The sequence below is a fragment of the Dicentrarchus labrax genome, unplaced genomic scaffold, assembly GCF_905237075.1.
Source record: "Dicentrarchus labrax unplaced genomic scaffold, dlabrax2021, whole genome shotgun sequence".
NCBI lineage: Eukaryota > Metazoa > Chordata > Actinopteri > Moronidae > Dicentrarchus > Dicentrarchus labrax.
The window spans coordinates 19,726,502-19,744,728 of record NW_026136708.1 but is presented as its reverse complement, the minus strand read 5'-3'; the positions used below and the strand labels follow the sequence as shown (position 1 = coordinate 19,744,728).

The 18,227-nt window shown below is 41.1% G+C and overlaps 1 protein-coding gene and 1 long non-coding RNA gene across 2 annotated transcripts in view; one reads left to right on the top strand and one right to left on the bottom strand.

Annotated features, from left to right (window-relative positions):
• Nucleotides 1–9,413: 9,413 nt before the first annotated feature.
• hivep2a (HIVEP zinc finger 2a) overlaps nucleotides 9,414–18,227 on the top strand; it is a 97,047-nt gene continuing 88,233 nt past the window's right edge. The window contains exons 1-2 of the mRNA XM_051408377.1: nucleotides 9,414–9,894; nucleotides 18,153–18,203. The gene's annotated coding sequence lies outside the window, so the exon portion shown is untranslated. The remainder of the gene's footprint in view (nucleotides 9,895–18,152; nucleotides 18,204–18,227) is intronic.
• On the bottom strand, nucleotides 11,731–13,863 carry LOC127368034 (uncharacterized). Its single transcript, XR_007885578.1, has 3 exons — nucleotides 13,290–13,863; nucleotides 12,536–12,752; nucleotides 11,731–12,159 (listed from the first exon to the last, which is right to left on the bottom strand). It is a non-coding gene; the product is annotated as an uncharacterized LOC127368034 (long non-coding RNA).

The following is an 18,227-nucleotide window of genomic DNA, read 5'->3' as shown; positions in this document are numbered from 1 at the left end:
GTTTTAGCTGTAAATTGCATTGAAAAGTAAATGATCACCCCTGTAATTTTATCATTCTTAGTTCATAGTTTATGCCTGCATGATGGTGGACTGCATTCAAATCTTTGTTGTGTATTTATAAAGATATGACTGATTAATTCATACATTTACACTACTGTCTAAATGCTTCTAAACAGAAATGTAAATTCATTATCTCTGTATATTGGCCATGCAGCCATTGAAATAAAAATCCACAGATTTAAAGTGAAGGAGAGAAAGAGAGGATGCTGATAGACATTATAAAAAGATCTCCAGAAGGCGAGGAAAAAGAGGTGATGCTGTTGCCACGGCGACGCTGAACCGCTACTCAGGAAAGAGTGTAGTGCTGTTTCTGTCTGCACTTGCAGGTTTATGGATGAATGGACACATGCTAAGGGCTGCATTACACAAGTCTGTTTTGAATGTTAACGTTGTGTCTAGTATGTAAAAAAAAAACATATAGGCTACATGTAACTGTTGTTTTTCCTTACCGCTGTCACCAAGTGCTTGCTGGGAACTGTTGGGTATCTGTGAATAATTTTAGAAGGATTCTGATCTTGACCTGCTCTATTTGAAAAGTGTCCTGAGTTAACTTTTGTAATGATTTGGTGCTATGCAAATAAAATGTAATGTGATTGAATTGTTGTTTTGGCAAGATTTCAACCCTGACAGTCACAGTGTAGCTCAGAACTATTAACCAGTTTTAGTTTACAAGCTTGTTGAGCTGTGGGTCAACATCCTAACGGGCTTACAGTCGAATATCAGGCTCAACCCGTACACTCTCACACTAAGCATCATGAAAAACATTACTTTTAGAGGAACATGGGGATCTCCTTGCTTTATATAAAGGACTTCTACTTAAGTCTGACTTATAAACACAAAGTATGCTGAGAAACACAGCAACAGTGTCTTTTTGTCTGGTCCCAGCGCGAGGTATAACCAATACAAATTAAAAGACTGTGCTCTCTGTGAATAATAATAGACCACAGCCTAAAACTCTTCTTCTCCCCTCCTCTTTTAAATTAATGGCGGTTGACCAATAATGAAATGGTGCAGTACCTCCACCATCTGGTGAGGAGCGTGGTCAGACTGGTTTGACAGAGATGGTCAAACACCCCATTTGGCCTCAGCGGGGTAAAAGTCCATTATGCTCTCATTCTTGCGTTTTGTCTTGTTCAGACTTATCATCAACAAAATAAGTCCTCATAGTTTGTTTGTCAGAGTCTTCCTCCCTGGTCTGATCTGGTTATGGTTTGGTTAAATTTAGGCAGCCTAAACTACTTACTCGGCCTACTATGGTTGGGGAAAGATTATCTCCAATTATGATACTACAGATGTTGTCACTGACAGGTCTGTTCAGACTAATGCACAAGTATAACAGTAATTTAACTGAAGTTCATGAATGCAACCTGATAACCAAGGCTAACTGTAATTCCTGGGCCGTTAGCATTGAGACCCTTTATCAGATCAGTGTTTTACAGGACCAGTGTGTAGGATTTGGAAATGAGAACTGGCTGTGAAGTGTTTAGCTGAAACCATGGTGGCCCTATCTACAGCCAGTGCTTGGTTTGTCCCTTCTAGGCTACTGTAGAAGCACGGGGGTGCCTCCATTGAAGGCGATGCACTGATAAAAACATCTCATTTTAAGGTAACAAAAACATACCGATTCAAATTTTCTGGTAATTATACACTAATTAAAATGTACCTTTGAATATTATATTCCATTTCTGTTAATAGATCCTCCTTAATGTTACACACTGGACCTTTAAAGTCATGCGGTCATCACAACTATGTCAATCAACACACTGAGTTTGAGTAAAAGGCTACAAACATACGAAAAAGTGATCGCAGAGTTTGAGAAAAAAATTGACGTCTCCAAGTCAACCTGGGTGGAGTGCCCCTTTAAAATATTGCGTCATGTATTTACCTCTGTCATTTTGTTTCTGACTGTGCGTCAGGGCTTGGGGCCAATGTAACACTGATTAAGTTTTAGTGATGATCCAGATGTGGGTTTTCCATCTGTTCTCTATCACTGTTTTTAAGCCACAACAAAAAAGCTTGTGGAGACACAAATCTGATTGTCTTCACTGAGTCAATAAAACCATTAAACCTAAAATGCAATTAATAGGAATGATTTGTTTGGCGATTACAGCAACTCAAGAGTCAGATCAGTTCTCCAAGTCGCTATAGTTCTACTTCAGTGTACATTTCTAATAATGTTCATCTTAATTCAGTAACGCTAACACAACCAAAGGAGGTATTTATTCAGCCACTGAACAAACCCAAATGGAAATGTTTAAAAGATTGAATGCCTTGCTTAAGGGCACCTCCCTTTTTGAGTAGAAACAGTATCTAGTTATGATTGGGGGATTCAAACCAGTAACCTAGTTGTTGTGGGAGAAAGATGTTAATGCAACTTGTTTGGGGTTTGGAAGTGTTTTGTGGAAAATGCCAGAATGATTGGACGGAATATTTTGACCCTCATAGATCCATGAGAATCCTGGAGAAAGCTGGTGTGTGTGTGTGTGTGTGTGTGTGTGTGTGTGTGTGTGTGTGTGTGTGTGTGTGTGTGTGTGTTTTGTGTGTGTGAAACGTTTCCCAGTGTGGAAATAAGCCTCCCTGTACCAGCTAGGACTTGAGTTTCCCACTTCATAGAGCCACACACACACACACACACACACACACACACACACACACACACACACACACACACACACACACACACACACACACACAAACTATGCCAGCTCTGTGGGGTCTGAAGAGTTGGCAGCAACATGTTTCCTTTTTCCCTCTTCCTCCTCCTCCTCCTCCTCCTCCTCCTCCTCCTCTTCTTCCTCCTCATTCTCTAAAATGTTCCACTGTGGAAACTCTGCTGACTGGAGACAGAGAGAGAAAGTAAGACAGAGTCAACATAATATCTATTGTTGACTCTACTGATTAAAGTATATTTTTTGCCGTTATTTATATGCAGGAAGAACTCTAAGATAAATATGTTCTAGTTTAATATCACAGTTTCAGTAGAATTCAACACCAACACCATTTTTATCTGCTTGGTTCCACACCTCTAGAAACACCAACCACAACTTAGATTTTTTTTTTTTTGCAGTTCAAATGAATAAATAAATAACATCAAAAGCTGAAGAGAAAAAGAAAAAGCAATTCAGTCTGATAATCAGACTCATTTCTTTTTTGCTGTACCTTTACAACAAAGGAAAAATTCTAAATATTTTGTGCATTTATTTTTAAGAAATTCCATTTATTTGGTATGGTTGGAAACAATGAGACATTTACTTGTGGTTTTAAACAGAGCTTGTCTGCAAAGCACCTGCCAGAGGATTAAAAAAAATCACACGAAAAACTATTTTTCAAAACCTTTGCTGGCACCCCAATACAAAGAAGGAAAGTGGAATTTAATTTGTGGTGCTCAAAACGGTAAAAGAACAGAAAAAGCATTAGAAAATTTCAGCTGCAGTATTTTTCTTAAACTCATTTTCACAGGGACTATTTCTTCTGTAAAAACCAGCTCCTATAAAAACAGTCCACAGTGAAGTCTGTTGATTAAGTAACATGGACACATTTATGGAATCCATAGATCCATTTACCTCTTTTATAGAGGTTAATGGATCGCTAATACAGCTAAACATGGGCAAATAAAACCAAAACTTAATGGCTGATATGTTAGAAAGTTTTGCTGATTTGTGGGTGTACTAACCCTTAAAACATTTACAGTACAAAAAAAGTCAACAATAACAACTCTCATCATCTCCATTCATAGTACAATGTAGCTGTAGTGTGTGATAACATAGATTCATAGAATCTGTTGTATGAGGAGTAATACTGAAGCCACATTAAAAAGGAAATAGGTTAAAAGTATAAGATTGAATGTTATTATTTATGATGGTAACATTATATTTCAGTCACTTATTATCTGAGATCTTTGCAGATGTAACACATTAGGCCTTTAATGAACACACTGGCTGTACTGATGCTGACCAGTAAGGGGCACTGTTTAGCCCCAGACAGCCTGTAGAGTGACTAGGTTGACGGTGTGCGTGTGTGTGTTTGTGTGCGTGTGTTACTCTCTCTCCCTCTATCTATGTATCTGTTCTGAACTCACACACGCCCCATGAAGACGTCCTCTTGAAACTGTTATCTCCCAGGTAGTTTGACCTATACCCTCTAAGCGTTTACTTGGGCCACACCTCAACACACTGATGACAGAGTGTGTGCGTTGTGTGTGTGTGTGTGTGTGTGTGTGTGTGTGTGTGTGTGTGTGGAAAGGAAGGAGAAAGACACACTGACATGGATTAATGAGACCGCATGAATAGAATCAAAGAAAACAAGATGGAAAGATACACAATGTTTGTGTGTGTGTGTGTGTGTGTGTGTGTGTGTGTGTGTGTGTGTGTGTGTGTGTGTGTCAGGTGAACACAACTTGCTCACTGTCAATCTGCAGGAAACTAGGTGTGGTAGCGATAGGAGCAGTGTTGCTGTATGTATGTATGTGTGTGTGTTTCTGTGAGTGTGAGAGTGTGTGTGTGTGTGTGTGTTTCTGTGTGTGTGTGTGTGTGTTTCTGTGAGTGTGAGAGTGTATGAGTAAGCATTAGTAATCAGTCAGCTGTCACAGAAGTGCTTTGTCTTGCAGAGCGTTACAGTTCGACTCCGGGACAAGAGCCTGAGGCGACTGCCTTTTTGTGTGTGTGTGTGTGTGTGTTTGTGTGTACACCTCACTGGTGTAATGGATTATTCACCACTTCCCGTAACTACTCAGCAGGTTCCTCGTTCATGGTTGTTTTTCTTTAAACTATACAGTGAATGCAATCAATGAATAGAGAGGATTTAGAGTTCCAGTCTGGGGCTTCAAACAGCACATTAAAGCTCGACACATGACTCACTCCATGGGATTGTGGCCGCACTCGTTACTTGAGCCGATACTCGGTCGGTTGAGAAGATTGGCACCGAAATCATCTCTGTGTCATACACAGCTCCGTGCATGCTAATGCTAAGTAGCTGTAGACAATTAGCATGGTCTTTGAGTCATCAGTGTAATGAGCTCAGTTTTTCTCAAGCTGCACTTAATATTTTTTTATATTATCTTTAATCAAATTGAGTGTGAGTAATGTGAGATGGTTCAAAGCGACCAAAACACATTTATGTCCAGCTCTGCAGCTCTATGGAGCCCTAACCCTAACCCTAACCTTTTCATTGAGTAAACTGGCAACCCCTGACTAATGACATATTATATGGATATTTCATATTATATTCCACACATAACAACAACCACTCAATAAGTGATAAACTGTACAATTGAATTTTCAGCAGATTTGTTCCTGTGAGCATCAGAAATGAGTTTTCCTGATATTTTTATATAACTTGTATCTATTTGTTATAAGTGAAGTGTTTTTCTACTGTAGTTATTTTCATCTTAACTATCCAAAGAGTAATTTTAACATTCATAACATCCTGGATCCACATAAAACAAGAAGAAAGCGATGGAGTTTAAAGTGAAATGGCGTATGTGAAAAACTCACACCTACTTCATCAACATGACAGCTGCAAAGCAGATTATTAAAGTAATGAGTCATCTAAAGACGTTTGCTGGCAAACTAGTTCTGCTGTTGAAGATAAAATCATTTTTCAGAGTTACTTTACTTATGACATTCAGCTGGTTGTTTTTAAGGGTGTACAGCTTTTAATGAAACCTGGTAGACATTTACTTCCATACAGTCTATACACAGTATACATCTAAAAACAGAGTCAGTCTCCAGGGCTTCAGACTGCATTCATCTTCCTCCTGGGCTTCATATGAAAAGCAGATGCAAATTGCCGCATCAGAAGCTGCTGCAGCTCTCTGTCGCCATGGTGCTTTGTTGCCACGGCGTCGCCATGGGGACTCCGGGGTCATCGGTGATGAGGTCACATCCCGATGAGCCTCTTATGGGAAATGGCAGACGTTAATCCACTTATCGCTGGCCAGCACAAACACACACGCACACACACACACCAAGGATAAGCAAGCATGGGCTAAGACTTTCACTGAAAGTCAGAGATCTGACCACTTCTATCTATCTATCTATCTATCTATCTATCTATCTATCTATCTATCTATCTATCTATCTATCTATCTATCTATCTATCTATCTGTTCCATTGAATTATCTGGCATTTTGCTCATTGACGGCTGTTTCCCTCCAATTACAGAAAAATATCAAGCCAATCTGAGCTTTGTAGGCAGGATTTAGAATGAGGGCATCATCTCATGGATATATTAAGAGATCCGCATATGGTGGCGCTACTCAGCCTTGCTCAAAATGTGTCCCACTGGCAGATTTACAACTATAAAATCCCATGCGGCCGATAAAAGCATTTCGTCCATAATCTTCCATTCTAAAAAATCATCCATAAGTCTGCTGACAGGACACCTCCTACTGCAAACAAGGTCAATTTGTATTACACCATTTTTAACCATGGAGGTTTTATATTTGCAAAACTTTCCCACAACCTAGAAATGTGACTTTATGTGTGTGACATCATCCCAATGTAAAGTATACGGGCCCAGCAGGACCGTGTGGACAGGGCCAGGGAGAGAGATATTGCACATGTGCACTGGGTCGCCCAATGCGGATGCAAACCAGGAAGCGGAAAAATGTTTTTTTTATTTTATGCACTAGGTGAACAATTTTCATTCAAATGATATCCAGTCCTTATAATGCATGCATGCATGATCTTTCTCTGCCTGCCTACACCCAGTATAGAAAAAAATAATAAGACCTCTGCAGCTGTACAGGTTGTTGTACTGCAATAAATAAAAATCTACTGAAGTTGTGGTATTTTTCCACCTAAATCTTACCCTTATAATTATGTCCATTTTGACTATGGGTCCATGCTAACCTGCTGACTCCAGCAAACCAATATATATTTGGACAATAAGCCCAGGCTTCCTAAAGCTTTCCAGATACATTTTTTTGAATGTGACCAAAAGTACTGAAATTAGACCCCTGGATAAGCTATTGTTGCTAACGGCATACTTGCTGGTTAACCAAAATAGCTTCTGCTCTTAGAACCGAAACACTGGACACCGAACACCCCATCACTTTAATGAAATATCTTTGCTGTGAACCTCCAAATAAAGGATTCCTGCCACATATGAAACCTGTGACATCACCTGACCCCTTGTTGTTGAGGGGAAGCTCAACAACAACTAATGGCAGCTAAATGGATGACTCCGTCCCTGCCAAGCACCATCTTTTTCCTCCTTCTCCTTTGCTCTCATCTTGTATGACTTCTCACTGCGCTATGAATGAACGGATGCCACTGATACATTTATCAGACCATTATGTGTCATTATCTGTTCCCAGGTAAAATGAGAGCTATTTGGAGAAGGCTGGCATGTGAGGGGTGTGCAAATGTCCGACTGGTTTATTATCACAGTGGACGGTTACGTCAGAGCCTGCACGCTGCATTTCACATTTCAGGCCTTTGGCTGATGTCTCTCAGAGTAATCAAACCTGTGAAGCTTCAGGTACAGGATGCTTTGTCTCTAGTCATTTATCAAACCTGCCACCTGTTGCTAAAAGGCGCTTACAAAAGCTAATGTAGTTTATTAGCACAAAGGGGCAGCTGCATCTGAACCTGTCCAAAGGAAAAAGGGGACTTTATCAATCCTGATTTAATTTATTAGCAGGGGCTGCCTAAATGAGCTCCTCTGTATTCCTAAATGTGTTTTACAGATGAAAGGACTCAGAGCTGGAGTGGGTTTGCTGTCTGAATACTGAGGATTCACCTTCACTCTGGCGTTATACATATAATACTGGCTGCAGAAAGGTGCTGCTACTACCCACCTAAATAAATATATACACTCTATGAGGATATATATCGCATATTGGGCTTTTACCAACAACCTTTCCACCAGCAGGATGAGGGCTCATGTAGGACTTCCTTAGTCTTAGTGCTATGAAAAGCTACATAAACACATGTAATGTATGTATACTGATAGATTAGACACTAATGTTTTTGGTTATTGTGGCCGTTTTCAGAAAGAACACCTCATCACAGAAATAATCCAGGTCCAATGCAGTTCAGTATACATACAACTAAAACGTTAAAATCCTTACCAAAGTTTGCTTGTCCAACTAGGCAAAGCAGGGAACTTCCCCCCGGGTCCCAGAACTCCAGGGGCCCTGAAAGCTTCAGCCTTACTGTGTGTCAACATGCACCAGTAAACTTCAGTATCAACTGACCTGATAAAGGTCTTAGAGAAACTGTTGAACATTTTGCGGAATACACATATTTGCTGTTGTGCTAAGATGTTAGACTGGAACACCGATACCGCTGTAATGTCTGTACAGTAAATACAAGGCTACAGCCAAGGATGGTTACCTTAGCTTAGCATAAAGATTGTAAGGAAGAGGAAGCAGGTAGCATTGCTCCGTCCAAAGGTTAAAACAAATTCACTAGCCTTGTGTTTTCTTGCTTGTTTAAAAGTGTAAAACTGACAAGTTGCGCTTTCACATGCGGTTATGCTGGACCATTGAGGTTGAGGTTGCCAGGCAACCAGAAGAGATCCAGGAACTTACTGTCAGACACCTTCATTACTAGGTTTTGTGCTTATAATTAGCATATTCCTAAATGAACACACAGCAAACATGGGGAGAGAGTGGGAGGAAGAGGGGTTAATGGGGCAGGTTTAACTTCAAAGCAACCTGGCAGTCAAACAGTGTAATGAACCCTTGACAACTTTAAGTCTAAATTAATTTGCACGAGTATAATTATCATAAATGATTCAGGGTGATGAAAGATTAATCATCTTTTCGATTTTAAATCCACATAAAACCATAAAATGACTGAACTGAGCTTTAACATTGTAATGGTGAGTTAGATACGCAAATATTATAATTCAACTAATAGGATAACAATAACGATGACAGCGACGATGCTGAAGACTATTTTTAATGGTAGAACTAGAAATTGTATTTGTAGCGTTTAAGTGCATTTATAATATATATATAATATGATGTGATCCTTTTGAAGTGCAAACTGTATATCAATGTGTTCAATTCCGGTCTTAACCCATAGCTCAATATACAGATAGACAGAAAAAAACGAGGCAGGCAGACAGTCAGACAGACAGGTCGCTCCAGAGGTGACCGGGGAATCCTGCTCTCTCTGTGCCGGCAGACAGAGCCTCCTCCTCGGCCACTGCTCCTCCTCCCCTCCCCTCCCTCTGCCCTGGTTGCGCGCTGGGGGATCCGACGACGTCACACGAGCACAGACACACACACACACACACACACACACACACACACACACACACACACACACACACACACACGCCCTCCCTCTCTCTCTCTCTCTCTCTCTCTCTCTCTCTCTCTCTCTCTCTCTCTCTCTCTCTCTCTCTCGCTCTCTGCCGCTCCGTCTCTCTCACTCTCTCTCTCTCTCCCTCTCCTCTATGCTGCTATTCTGGGAAGTGGCGTTTGGAATAACCCCCGTGTGCGTATGAGTGTGTGTGTGCGTGTGTATGTGTCTCCTGATTTCACCCTCACACACGCACACATACACACTCATAACACAGTCAGACGCACACATTTACTGTCTGTCTGACTGCAGTAGTGGAGCTCCGGCAGCAGAAATCCGGTCGGAAAGGATTCCTTCCATTTTTACGCGCAACTTTTCCTCCGTCGGCCGCTTCAGCGCGACGTTTCCACCGCTCCCCCTCGACTGTTGTGGATTTCTAACAACCGCCTCCTGGCTGTTTCTAACGGACAACCAGCGAGGTGTCAAGCCCGCCCGGAATCGGATCTCCTGTCACCGGGTTTGCTTGTTGTCATTTTCGCACGGAGACGGAGACGCGCAGCCGGAGCGCAGACAGAAGGTAAGTGCAGGGAGGAAAAACGAAACCTTACCGGACACATTCTCACACATATCACAGTGACAGCGGGGATTTCTATGCCATGACGGACATTATGGGCTGTTTTCACGGCACTTGATCTTTTGTTTAGCTTATTGGGGCAAGGCTATGCAGGGGGAATACCCCGGGCACGCATTGCATTGCATGCAGATTACCCGGGTTGCGTAATATCCTGAGGAATTTGCAGTAGCCTGCACGGCCAGGCTGGCTGCAAGGCCGGGGGAGAGATATCGAGGGGAGAGCCGGAGGGAGGGGGAGTGTTGGTGGATATGAAGCTGTGAAAGTGGAAGCTCGGATAGGTGTGATGGTAATTTTGCGTATGGAAGGTCGATTTTCATGCATATATGCGTTGTGAAGCAACAAACCAGATCTGTCCGCATCTGGGTGGTTTGACTCATAGAAGTTCACTTTGCAAATCCCTCTAATATTCCCGTGATGCTCCTGTAATCACTGTATGGTGCCCGTGGAATGTTCAAAAGTGAGTTTAAGCTGTGACCTTAGCGCACTCCCGTTGGTATTTCCTTGTTGCCGCTACAGTGTGTTCAGTGACAGAGGCTTATTGCTACAGTGTGTGTGTGTGTGTGTGTGTGTGTGTGTTGTTGTGGAGTTTGTCTCCAAAAATACAAACTGTTATAGGCAGAGATTCTTTTTTCAGAGGGGAGTGACTTTATCTCATATGCTCATCGTTTGTTTCCTCTGTTTGTGTGTATGTGTGGATGAGAGAGAGAGAGAGAGAGAGAGAGAGAGAGAGAGAGAGATGGTGGGTGGTGCGCTGGCTGGTTCCGGGAATGTTCCATGACGCGTTGCCGTCTAGAGAGGGGCCCCGGCCGGGGAGACTCCGACTCACGGCCCGGCCCTGCTCTCTCTACCTCTCCCTCTCTCTCTCTCCCTCTCTCTCTCTGTCTCTCTCCCCCCTCTTTAACAAGCCTGCTGATACTCTTGTGCTGGAAAATATTTCAGTCTTTCTTCGCTGCATAGTCACAGAAGAGATTTACAACCTCATCATAGAAGCACGTCGTGTTAGCCCTACCGGACGCCATAATCCTGCTGTGATCCGCTATTCATTCCTGCAGGGAAGCTCTCTTTTGAGCGTCCACCTATCCACAGAGAGGTCAGAGGTCAAAGGTCAGGGTCAAACCCTACTGTATGCTTAAGGACACTATACAGCAGGGCAGATGATTGGCAAATGAGGGTCTGAAGTACAGGTTTGAACAGCTGAAGGACACTGGTGCTGCCCAGCTGCTGCCAACATGACTGTTTGGTTCTCAGAGCATTTCTTTGATGTTTAATTTGTCACAGGAAGCACAAATAAAGGACACATTACCAATAAAGACCAATAGAGATCAAGCTCACATCGGCTTACACGAAAGCATCCAGTGAAAAAAGAAATCAATCAAAATATTTAGTATAAATTATAAGATAGGTATACAATCAAAAGTCTCATTTTCACAAACAGTATTGTCACTTCGTCTTTGTTGGCAGGGTAAGCAGCTAATTTTAAACTCAGATTGACACTGTAAAGATGGTATTTTTAGAAACTAGGAAAAGCTGTGTGCCCTGAAAAACAATTAAAGAAAAATGGAAGCTGAATGTCGACAGAAAGAAATGAGAGAAGCGCCGCTGATGAATGCTTTGTTGCTGTTTCTCGAAACTGCAAATAAAGAGCAATAACAGAAACTTGTACTGAATGTGTTTGTGGTCTTGGCGGGGTTATAAGCCTGTAGCTAAAGAGATCATTACAGTATGTATTCTGCTGTCAGGACACATGCTGAGGACGGCTGTGTGCGTGCATGTGTCTGTGCTAAACGTGTGTGTGAGAGCGTGCACGGGGAAAGACCGACCTACGTACCATCTGTCCCACTGCCACCTCAGATGGCCATCAGGGTGTACTGCGTAGGAGCAGCACACACACACACACATACACACACACTGTTACCAGCGTGGATAGGCGTATGGAGAACGTGCGTGAGGTGTGAGTTGATTTTCTGCACGAAACATTCAATTAATTTATTACTTAGGCCTTGTGGGAACAATATGTGTGTGTGCATGCATGTGTGTGCGAGGTACACCTACCAATACATGACATGCTACAGTTGGACAGCAGTATCCAGCAGGGCTGAAGGTTATCTGACTAACAATCCTTGATTCTGTGCCTTGGAGATTTGTTTCATCATGGACAATAATCACAGTTGCATCATGCAGGGCTGACGTTGCGCTGTGTGTTGTCTTCTGCGAGATGAAAACAAACATTCATGGTTGAAAATGGAGGAAAGACGAAAGAGGAAGAGCACAAAAAAGTTTTGGGAGCATTTCAGTTTGGAAGAAGCCAAGCAGCTGTGTCACACTAGCATTACAGGGCTATAGTGCTGTATGGCTCGCGATTATTTCTGATTCTGATTATGTAAGATTTTTTTTATTTGGCTCCCCGACAGTTTCACAGTGCAATTCACTTACACACCACTGTCGTAAACATGGACAGCTGTACATGTGCATTTGTTATGATTACATTACTTATGATGAAAATCTAGTGAGGTGACAACTTTGCCAACACAGCCAAACATCATGCAAGTGCAACAACACAAGACATACTGTAGTAATTACTCACTAGTCAAACAGCAAGAAGGCCAGCTCCCCGTCTGTCTGCCGCCTTTTATTTCACGAATCTCTCACCAACGACTGAAAGCCAGTCTGAGATTTACTCTTGTTCGGTGGCTTCTCTCTCATTTTCTCTCCTTGGCTTCCTCCATCAACGTCCTCTTTGGTCTCCATGACGTCTGCAGAGCCTGGTCCCGTTGCTTGCTCGCTTACGCACTTGTCCCGACCTGGAGACCAAAGTTTCATAGTGTGACAACAGGCGTACGGGGTGCAGAGTAGAAAAGACAGAGGCACCATTCGCCCTATTACAAGATAATGTAGTATAAAATTATTTTTAAGCTGTTATTTTAAGGTAGAAAAGTTACATAATGAGGCTTTGAACTACCAATCTGATGAGTCCAATAACAGATTTGACAGAAAAAACGTTCCACTTTGTATTGTATTGTATTCTTTGCTTCACCCAGTCTGTTACTGTAACAATCAGACACCTCAAAGTAGATTATTACCAACAAATAACAGCTGCATTGCAACATAATTCACCTGCAGCGCAGTAACACTGTGCTTTCTGATTCTACTGGGTAATAAAATGAATGGGCTTCCTCCAGAGAGCGACGAATTCAGAGCGTTAAAAGAGGATTTAAAGCATCACACTGAACTGATCCACGGTTTATTTCTCTGAATTGTGCAGCTTTTGAATGCAACTGCACAGTTTCACCAGTGTTTTGTGTGTGTGTGTATGTGTGTGTGGGTGTGTGTGTGATCACCTGAGAGCTGTAGAGGAACCTGAGAGCGCTGCGGTGACCAAGGTCCTGACAGCGATGGCTAAATTATTAAGATAAACACTCAAACACACACACACACACACACACACACACACACACACACACACACACACACACACAGCTAATGAGTTGGTTGATTGGCTTCTCCTGATAAATTCTTCCTCTGTGGTTTGGTTTGGAAGGGGGAGAGGAGGAGATAAAAAACCAGGAGAGAAAGAATGAACTAGAGGAGAACCAGGAAGGAAGGAGAGGATGGAAAGCTGGGAGAGGGAGGAGACGAGGAGAAGAAATTAGAAGAAAAGGAAACAAGATGAAAGGAAAGGAGAGGAGAGGAGGATGGAGGAGAGGAAGCAAAAGGAGAGGAGAGAAGAGGTTCAAAGGAAACGAGGAATGGGGAGGAAAAGAAAGAAGAGATGAGGAGAAGAGAGAAAAGTAAAGGAAACAAGGGAAGAGGGAAAAGAAAAGCGGAAAAGAGAGGAAAGGAAACGAGAGGAGGAGAAGGGAAGATTATGAAGGAGGACAACGAGGAGTAACAGAGAGCAGGAAGAGGAGAGGAGACAGGATGAGAGGTTTCCAAGCTGCACCAACAGAGGAGAGTCTATTCTGTCAGCTGTTGACACACTTTTCATTTGAAGGACTTTGCTCAGTAGGGGGTGTGTATGTGTGTGTGTGTGTGTGTGTGTGTGTGTGTGTGTGTGTGTGTGTGTGTGTGTGTGTGTGTGTTCCCAGCTTGTTGTCCTCAGCTGTACAAAAGGAAACTCCCTCTCTTGCCCCCTACAACAGCTAAATGAGGATTTTTTTTTGTCCCTCAGCCAATCAGTGATCACCTTGCTGCTGACTGACACGTCTGTTGCTCCACCCCGGCCAATAGTAAGGCAGCTTTTTAACGAGAAGGGAAATATGATCGTTTTCCTCACGCTCAGCTCCCACCTGTGAGATGCTTGCTAAAAACTGTGTGTGTGTGTGTTTGTGTGTGACAGCTAAAGAGGCTGATATTGAAACCCAACCTCTCTTTACTCAGGGAGGCACTGGATTGTCAGGTGGGCTGTGTGTGTGTGTGTTTGTCTATTCAAATGGACGGGGAGATGATGGAAAGATAGAGGAAGAGAGAGAGAGAGAGAGAGAGATAGAAAAAGAGAGAGAGAGACCTTTACTCAAACTGGCCTACTTTCTCAACAGCTTGTAATTAGTCTCACTTCATGCATTTATGCATCAGACAGTAGAGCTAAATCAGTGTTTTGTAATCAGAAAATCCCAACTGACACAACCAACAGTCAGTTCTCCTTTTACTGTAGTACTGCCAGTGATTATAAATCATTATGAAATATGTATTTTTATACTCTATACTTCAGTACATTTAGATAAATATATGTATTTAAATGAATATATATGAAATATGAAGTGTTGTTGTAGATCGAACTATCCAGCTGTATATAAAATAGTTTAAACTGACTCCATCTCAACCAACTAAAGGTTATACACGTTAATGTAGCAGCACGATAATACAATTATATTATATCTAATAGTATAACACTTTCAGAGCCAAATTTTGTAGTCCCCTTTCACTGGGCCGCCACTGCCTCTACAACCATGCTTTGAATGCTTTTCTACTATTTGAATAACGCAGTAAAGATAGTTTTCCTTGTCGCCTGCAGCTCTTCATCTATCAGGTCACTATGGCTGTTTCTTCTTGTACTATTCCATCTTGAAACATTTAAAAGTATTCCGCTGACCTAATGGCACTAAGCATGTCTACATTTTCTTATGTCGGCTATTGCTAACAAAGCCGACTTGCAAAATGCTTTTGCTATCGCTGCTTCAGAATATAACAGTCCCAGTGCTTCAGCAGAAAGCTTTACACATGAAGAAGCAGGGGAAACTTTCTGGTTTAAATTAACATAGCAATTACAGCAGGCTTAACTATGCACATGGAAAAATGCTAATGGGGTTGGTTTCTGATAGCTGGCTAATCTTGATGAAAAGCTTTTTAAGGTAAATGATCTAAAATTTTGTACAGCACTGTTGCAAGGGTTTAGATAAGAAGACTGATCTAGTGGTCTAGAACATGTTAGCCCAACTTAGCCAGAGTGTAGAAGAGGCAGAGGGAAACTGCTGGCTTAAAGAGGAAGAATATGCCTCCAAATAGCTCAAAAAATGATCTAGTTTTTGTATGTTTTTTTTTATAGGGACAGTATGGAGTCGAAACAAATGCCACACACCATTTACACACCACACATTTATACCCTAAGCTAATTTTAAATACACAAAACTCAACAAATAGGAGAAAAACACAAACTCAACTCAAGTATGTATTTATATTATAAACACCAAAATATCCAATATATAAACAAAAAAAAAAAAAAAAAACGTGTTTTTTTTTAAAAAAAAAAAAAAAAAAAGGCAAAAAAAAAAAAAAAGTTTTTTTTTTTTTTTTTTTTTTACATGAGATATAACTTGTAAACATGGCTTTTGGATTGTAGGATGGCCCCTTTGACAGAGCTTGGCTGTCAGTTTCCCCTTTCCTTTGGCATTCTGTATTGCTTGACCATCAAGCACAGAAATGAAACTAAAGTTTGTCCCTTAATGCTTGCAGAGGCTCACGAATCTATCAATAAAACTTTTAACTCTTTTTTTATTCACAAAAAGCAGTTTGAAACAACTAGCAAACCTTGAGTTTTGGTTCTTTGAATGTCAATATGTTGGATTTTAGTTTAACTTTTGTTACTTAGAATTGTTGAGAGCTAAACCTAAACAGATTAAGGAATTGTATTTGATACGCTGATATAACGGTGGGTTTATTGAAATGCTATTAAACCCCCAACTCTAATCTAATGCACAGCACCTAGACAACCATCTTCATTGTTTGCTTTAAAAAATGTTTCTTATTAATATCTGGATAACATCTCAAATGTAGACGACATCACATCTTTTTCCCACCAGCTCCGGTGTTGTATGATTAAGAAAATGTTTCAGTCATCTGAAATGCCAGAGCACCCTTTGATGTCGATCACTCTGAATCTACAGCCGCTCATCGACTTTCAATAGTCATACGGGGAGAAATTTTTGCACCCACAGACATGAAACCAGAACCTTACGATGACAACATTGGTTGTTGAGCTTTGAGTAAAGGGTGAAACTAACTAACTCTCAATGGGAAACTCTCACTTTTGTGCTTGCAGTAACCCACGCCTCACGTCTACGTGCATGTAAAACCCTGAACTTGTCTATGGGGGGATGTCCAGTGGCATGTTGGGAAATGTAGTAAATCTAACTGACATACATGTGGCAGATTTAGTAAAAGGAGGTGAACCAAAAATGGCAAATGGCTACACATCACAGACTGACTGACTGATGGACTGATTGTGAGTGTATCTTTCTTAAATTGTAGTCTCGAAATGTATTTATGACATAATTGTTGTTTATTTATTTACGATTAGCACTAATTTAGCTGTTTATTATTATTTTTAGTTTATTTAGAGGTCCAGTGTGTAACATTAGGGGGTATATTGGCAGAAAATGGAATATAATATTCATAGGTATGTATTCATTAGTGTATAATCACCTGAAAATAAGAGTCGTTGCATTTTCGTTACCTTTGAATGATTAGTTTTATCTACAGGCTTCACCGTTAGATGGCACTAAATCCTACACACTGGTCTTTTAGAGGGAATAGTTTTCAACCTGGGTTCCTGGGACTCCTTGAAAAACGGGGACTATTTTAATTTCTATTCTGTTTGTAAGTTTCACATAGCTACTATCAGATAAATCATTGATCTGTTTTTAAAGGGAGTATTTTTATTAGAATCTATAAGTACGGTAACAATACACACCTCTATATTGGACCATCTGACTCTTGTTGGTGTGCCGTTCCCAGACTCTGCTGCCCAGTCTGATATTATCTGCCACGGTGGAGTTAGCGGTAGCACAATGAAAACACAGAACCAGTTACTGCTGTAGGTTTAGGTTGAGTTATTTGCATATCCATACAAAAGATAAGAACACTTCAAAAATATCAGGGGATGAAAAGAAATCCAATCTCAGTGGGTGAGACAGAACAGAAACCCCAACGGGCTTAAATAAAAAAAAAATCCCCAAAGAAAAGTGACAAAAGAAAACTGAAAATCGAAATGACAAACGGATGACACAAGTGATCTGAAACTCTAAGACAGAGTGTCATCTGTTTCTATTTGTTTATTGCTGGATTCATCGAAGGGTTTTAAATGTCAGTGTCAAATGCTCAGAATCTGCTAAGAAAACAAATCTTCAGAGTGTTTTTAGAAATTTTAGATGACAAACCACAGGATCAGCGTGTCACTTCTGTTGTTGTGGAAATTTTACAAAACAATACTGCTGTTCTTTATTTTTCCAACACAAATCAAACTACTGCACTGATGTTTGTATGCTCGAGAAAGTATCATGGCCTTTTGACCTTTAAAACTATTAAGTATATGTTCACAATCTATGCTTTTATTTTTCCAAATGGCTAAAAGTATGTGGACACCCAAAATCATATCTCTTTATTGAAATTGTATTTATTTATATATTTTTGCTCCTATAACAGCAGAGAGGAAAACCTGATGGCAGGGATTTTCTCCCATTCAACCACAACTTGAATGCTGAGTAAGGTCCAGCACTGACGCTGGTTGATTAGGTCCACAAAGGTGTCAGATGGGGTTGAGTTCAGGGCTCGGTGCAGGCCAGTCTTTACACACCCAGCTAGGAAAACCATTTCTTTATGGACTTGTTAACTCATGAGCGCATTATTGCCTAAAATATCATTGTATGTTGCAGTACTAATGGAGTACTATGCAACTTTAACATGCTTTCTCTCTCTTTCTTTCCCAGGGGCTGTGACCAGTTTGTGGACTTGCTAAACTGGATGAACAGTTACACCAGGTAGGACACATACAACTTATAACT